This window comes from Physcomitrium patens, chromosome 20 (genome assembly GCF_059467195.1).
Source record: "Physcomitrium patens ecotype Gransden chromosome 20, ASM5946719v1, whole genome shotgun sequence".
In the NCBI taxonomy this organism is placed as follows: Eukaryota; Viridiplantae; Streptophyta; class Bryopsida; order Funariales; family Funariaceae; genus Physcomitrium; species Physcomitrium patens.
In genome coordinates, this window is record NC_143429.1 from 11,999,867 (window position 1) to 12,006,391 (window position 6,525).

General features: G+C 34.5%; 1 long non-coding RNA gene across 2 annotated transcripts; it reads right to left on the minus strand.

Annotated features, from left to right (window-relative positions):
- Nucleotides 1–1,309: 1,309 nt before the first annotated feature.
- On the minus strand, nucleotides 1,310–4,795 carry LOC112273202 (uncharacterized). 2 transcript variants are annotated; one of them, XR_012216126.2, is made up of 6 exons: nucleotides 4,643–4,795; nucleotides 4,168–4,310; nucleotides 2,945–3,969; nucleotides 2,501–2,670; nucleotides 1,646–1,739; nucleotides 1,310–1,357 (listed from the first exon to the last, which is right to left on the minus strand). It is a non-coding gene; the product is annotated as an uncharacterized LOC112273202 (long non-coding RNA). The 2 variants fall into 2 exon arrangements; XR_012216125.2 differs by having other exon boundaries at nucleotides 1,310–1,739.
- Between the last annotated feature and the right edge of the window lie 1,730 nt (nucleotides 4,796–6,525).

The window sequence follows — 6,525 nt, forward strand, 5'->3', positions numbered from 1 at the left end:
CTTATATATATATATATATATATATATATATATATATATATATATATATAAACTTTTGGATTCCTACCCACATTGATCTTTGAACAACCAAAAACAATCAACTTTACAATAGCATAATGAAAACCATTATCAGATTTACCATCATCTATAACATTAAGAAGTACATTCTCCGACTTTAAATCTCGATGTGCAATTTACATGTCATGTAAATAACACATTCCTCTTGCAATTTGATAAATAACATCAATAAGAAAGTAATATGGCATTGCTCTTTTTGCCTCCAATATGTTGCTCAAACTTGTTTGCATCAATTCCATCACCAAGTATACGTTTTCTCTTGAATTATTTATCTTTGAAGTCTCTCCATTCTCATTTGCATTACTTTTAACAGCATAATAATATTTGATCAAGTTTTGATGGCTTGTGCTTGCCAAGATACCCACTTCTTTTATGAACATATCATTCCAACTAGCATCGATTATTTTTGTTGCAGTTGCAAGTCCAAACCACTTTGATTCATAAACTTCTCCAAATGAACCTTTATTTATATTTCTCTCAAGCTCTAAACTTTTGATATCACTTGATACTTCCAAAGAATCCATCTCTCCACCTTCTACACGCCACAAGTTCCTCAATCTTATTGATAGATAGTTTGCTAATTCACAATCTTTAAATCAAACATCTTTACTTTTATGTTTTAATCGATTGTGAAGTTGTTCTCTATCATGTTTAACTTCTTCACGAGTTGAAACATCAAATAATACAAGTATAATGTCCTCCATCTTTTTTGGACACTTCTTTGATAATAGATCAATTCCCACATCATAACAAGTCTTCAAGTCCCATAATAACTCTCTAAACATTTCTTTATTTTCCATTTGAAAGATACTTGCTTCACACCATTGTTCTTGTACACAAGCTTTTATCAACTTGTATATCTTCAATGTTATATATTGAAATTTGCAAAATAGAATTTTATACTCACTTCTTCCATTACAACAAGCTCTCAAGTCTTCAAATACTTTGATAACATTGCTAAGTGGTTGGCAAATATTTGAACATTATTTTTTATTCAATACAACTTAAGTCTTCAATAACACCCCCATTTCTTGATTGTAATCATAGCATTTAGTAAGCACATCTCCAATATCAACTTCTCTTGCTTTGACTACAACTCCAATATCATCCACAAACTTGTTACAAAATTCAATAGTAAGTGCAAATCCCAATGTCCAACAACCAAATAAAAACCTCAACATTACTAAGACATGCTTCATAAACATCTTTACAAGATAGGCCATTGCAAATATTTGGAAAATATGTATAATTCATCTTCAATCAATGGAATAAAACCTTACTGCACAATTTACAACATTTCAATCACCAAAAAATTCAATGTAACAAAGATATGTGTAAAGTTTATATGTATTAAAACTATTACACATGCTTCATACTAATAAATTTTATGTTGACTAAATAAATCTCTAATTACATTTGCGATTCTTTTTCATAACTTTTTCTTACCTCTTATTATTTTCTATATAACAAATATTCCTACATATATATATATATATATATATATACATAAACATTCATCCCAAACATCCCATAATCTATAAAAAATAAATATCAATGATATTCATACCTCAAAATAAAACTCGCAATGGATTTTAGAATATACTCCTTTGCTTACTCATGCAACCATAGATTCTTGAAATGTTCTTTGATTGCCACAAAACCTTCACACAAAGACAATATATATGTTAACAAAATTGATTAATATGTAGACTACTATACATGCTTCATACAAATAAAATTGATTCATATCTTTGATAAATATTAAACTAGATCATTTTCTCAACATGCCAACCATTTGAGAATAATTATCTAATAACATTAATTCTTATTATAAATATGATATGCCATTTTATTATAAATATGATATGCCATGACATTACTCTATTTAATATGATATCTAATCCTCTAATTAAGTTTATAAGCTTTTTTTTTCCAATCCTTTATGTTTCCTAAATCACTCATTATACAAATGAAAGATATTAAGTAATCAATCAATAAAAAGTCCACCCTATATAACAAATGGCTCAATAGATATTCCTAAACAAACAAATTTGAAGATGTTATGACCACACTCCAACTTGAGGAACTCTTCCGTCCTTTAAAGCATTCCTATCTCACAATCAGATGGCACACAAGCCTAGCCAAGTTACAATTGTGATATGTTAATCAATGCACAGTCATCTTCTTGCCAATCAGACTTCTTCTAGATTAACATCATAAGTTTCAATATCTACAATATTCAATATTAAAAAACCCAAAACCTCTCAATCATTCACGGGCTTGCTTTGGATACACCAAACATGAGCTTACGATCAATCCTATTATCTGGCTTCCGAGCATTACCTCGAGCACCATACTCGAAACACACAGAAAGCCATCATAACAATCTCGGAACCAAAAACAAATCCACATGGCTACCTACCATCCACGGCTCTTTGCTCTCTCGTTGTTTGCATGCGGCACAAAGATGTCACGGCGTCATGTATTTAAGCATAGATTTGAGCACACTGCAGCAAGGGTTTTGCTGCGAGAGGGCGAAGGGAAGTGTACAAGGGGACGCAAGGGGCTAAGCTGTAAGGATTGCTTAAAACCCTGGACACAATGAACACAACACTAATAGGTTGTATCATCCAAGGGACGAGAATGAGCCTACTAACAAACAACAGTGTACCAAAGACAAACATCCAAATTAAGTATAAATGAAGATAATTTACGATAGTTCACTCAAATGTGAAATGTATTACGACTAGATTCTTGACTGAACTAGTTCTAAAAATAAACTAGATTATGTGACATATAGTAACTAGTAAAACCAATCGAGATAACGGAATTTATGCAAAGAAGGGATAATAACGCGCTTTCTCACCTTAGACTACGACACCAACTACTGGAACAATCCTTCGCTTGTTGCTGAAGTTTAACAACACCAGTATTTGTAGCAATCCAATATTTCACAGTTCAGCATTGCTTCTCTCATAAGTTGGTTGGATAACCCAAGGTGCGAAGGGCCAGTTTACCACTTCAATTGTTGCCAAAAAGTTTTGTTCTAACTCCAATTTGACTGATTCTGGGGTCGTCCGAAAGCGAAGATGGAGAGGCTCCAACACGAGGATTTCCACCTCAAAATTCAAAATTCAACAATGAATGCAAGAGAATAGTTCAAGCAAATCCGAGGTGACCCAATAATGAACCTACTAACAAACAATGGTGTACCTCACTGTATTCAGCACTACACACACACACGCACACAGGGCTTACAATATCTACTCGACATTAGTATCAGAAGTAAGATAAAAAAAAAAAAACAACAAAGGATTTGCCCAGCTTCGGTGTCCAACTACATGAAATAGAAGATGGTGAGATAGAAGAGGAAAAAAACACAAGAAGAAAGTATAAAATAGAAAAAACTAGTATCCAGGATCACCTTTCCTCGTTCTTCTGTCTATCACATGCTTGCCCAGGACGACGTTATCTGATAAGTGTCGTTCCAAACTAGACTTGTTATCGATGGTAAAAGACGTGGTCTTCCAGAATGTGTTACAAGTGAATGGAAGCTTCTACTCGTTGATTGGTTCGAACAACCGCAGTTATGCTTCAGGTGTTCTTCTTCAAAGGTGAAAGTACTGTTTTTTGCTACTTATCTTGGATATTCATGACACTTTGCTCTTACGAAAGAGATTCCTGCAAACAATCCTGTGTCATCCTTCTTGTTGTGATTGATCGGTGACACCGGAGAAATTTCTTATCTCGAGGCAGCTGGTGCATTGACTCTGATAACAAGCCCGGTGAAGCTCGTCGGGAGGTTATCAAATCTGAGTACGATGTTCTTTTGACAGTTCAATCAAGAGCATTGCAAGTGTAATGTAATCTCCGACTAAAGTTCAGTATTACCTGCAGTGGAAGAGTCCTAGGTCAGATCTTCTGTTGAGAACACTGAGTCATTCAAAATATATGACACAAACAGGTTGAGTACATTTAGTCTTTCAAGACATATGACACAGAGAGATTGCAACTGTGAGTCAAAGAAAGCTCAATCCTCAAAATGGACTAAGAATCTTCGTAGATGAACAAGTTTGAAGATGATCTCACCATATTCCAGGTTATAGAAGTCTTCCGTCCTATACATCATTCAGATCCGCTCCTACCTCGCAATTCGATTATACACAAGTCTAGCCAGGATACAATTGTGATATGCTGTTCAATTTACCGTCATCTTTTTGCCAATCCTCATCCTTGAAGCCGGAATCACAAAATTAACAAACAGACAAACAAATACTGAGTACACATCACGCAAGAATGCAAGACAGTTCAAGTCAATAGCAAAAGATTCGGAATTTTGCTAGATTAACATCATAATTTATAGTATCTACAATATTCAATCTTCTTCAAAAATCCAAAACCTCTTGATTGTTCACGCGCTTGCATAGGGTACACCAAACATGAGCTTACACTCAATCCTATTGTCTGGCTTCCGGGCATCACCTCGAGCACCACACTCGAAACAATGAAAGCCATCATAACAATCTCGAAACCAAAAAAAAGAGAAAACCACAAGATTATCTACCATCCGTGGCTCCTCGCTCTCACGTTGTTTGTGTGCGGCAAAGAAGGGTCACTTTGTTTGCATGCGTCATGTATGTAAGCGTAGATTCAAGCAATTCAAAGTGATGGGAGGGCATACGACAGGATTTTGCAGCGAGCGGGCAAAGGGAAGTGATTAAGGGATTGACGGGGGTCGAGGATCTATGGTGCGCTTGAAACCCTGGACGACTCGGATGAAAAGAACACCGATGGATTGTATCATCCAAGGGACGATAATGATCCTACTAACAAACAATGGTGTACCCAACTGCATTGAGCACTACAAACACATGCACTCACAGACAGGGCTTCCAACATCTATTCAACATTGGTATCAGGAGTACGATAAAAAAAACAACAAAGGATTCGATTGGCTTGGATGACCAACTGCAAGTGATAGAAGATTGTGACAGAGGAAGCAGAAAACAACATAAGAAGAAAGAAAGAAAGAAAGAAAGAAAGAAAAACAAACAAACAAACAAACAAAGTAGTATCCTGGATCGCCTTATTCCAAACGATTCACGTGAATTTATATAGTATGGTTGGATGTTGAGTTGGAACCTTGTTTTCATTACTGAGGCTTAATTATTTGTAAAGTATAAATGTGTTGTTTTTCCATTATTATCCTCTATTGTAAATATGAATGTATATGTTTTCACTTTGAAATTGCTTCGACAATACTTAGGATGTCATGTTAAACTACAACAAGTTGGAAGAACAAAATGAATGGGAACAAGCATTCTGGTGTTTCAAAGTTTGTTTAGTGAATCACATTATGCAAGTGTAAAATGAAATCTCAATACGATCGAATTTTCATTTCTTTTATCATTTCTCTTTGAATAACAACTACTTTTTGTTTATAGGTCGAATGAGAAAAAGATGTGCCATTATTTGTTTATAGGTCGAATGAGAAAAAGATGTGCCATTATTTGCACCTTTCAAAAACACAGTTGGGAGACTTGCCACATTAGAATAGGCTAGTATGTTCATCAATGAGAGTACTTATGTAACTGAATCAAGTGTCCAATATTCTACTCATCTAACAAAGAAAATTTCTCACTAAGTAGAATCTTTGTTAAATATGTTTATACAAGCTATGTCAAAATTGAAGAATATATTCTTTTTGTAAAAAAATGTCGTACTTGAACCTCATAAAATCCACTATCTCTCTTGTATTAATGATGTTTTTCTTATAGGAATGAAGCCTTCTTTTAATCCAAGTGTAGCAATTCCTACCATTAATAGAAATGGAAACTTAATCATTGCTCTACGCAAAGCTCTATTAAGATAGTAGCATGTCTTTTTCGAGTGCGATCAGTAATTTTTCACTTCTCAACTGTAACCTTTTTGAGTAAATTATAGCTAGCAAGTATTATGGCCACGCTAACTCAGGTTATACACGGACACTACATCATATGACATGATTCTATAGTTTGGCAATTTTATACCAATTGGCCTAAGCCTACATTGTTTTTTTTTGGTAGTGTGAAAGAATGACCTCCTTAAGAAGAGAGCAACCTGTTCCCAAAGCCGTAAGGCCTATATCTCTTGTATTCTATACCAAAGGAGGCAACATTTCAAGAGTTGCAATGCATTTCAAAAAAATCATAGGGATGATAATAACGTCAAACACTGTTCTATTGTAACAATGAAGGTGATGAAAATTTAAGAAGTATTATCATACCATGATATATTTAAGTCTAATAGTAAATGTATCTGACAAACATTGATATCAAGGTGCATGAAAAGAAGGCATCCTTGAGCAATGTTGGTTAATCCTACATCATCCACTCGATGGCATCCATTCACATTAAGCAGCCATAGTTAGTAACACCTTTGATCTATTGCAATTAAGGCATTATTTTC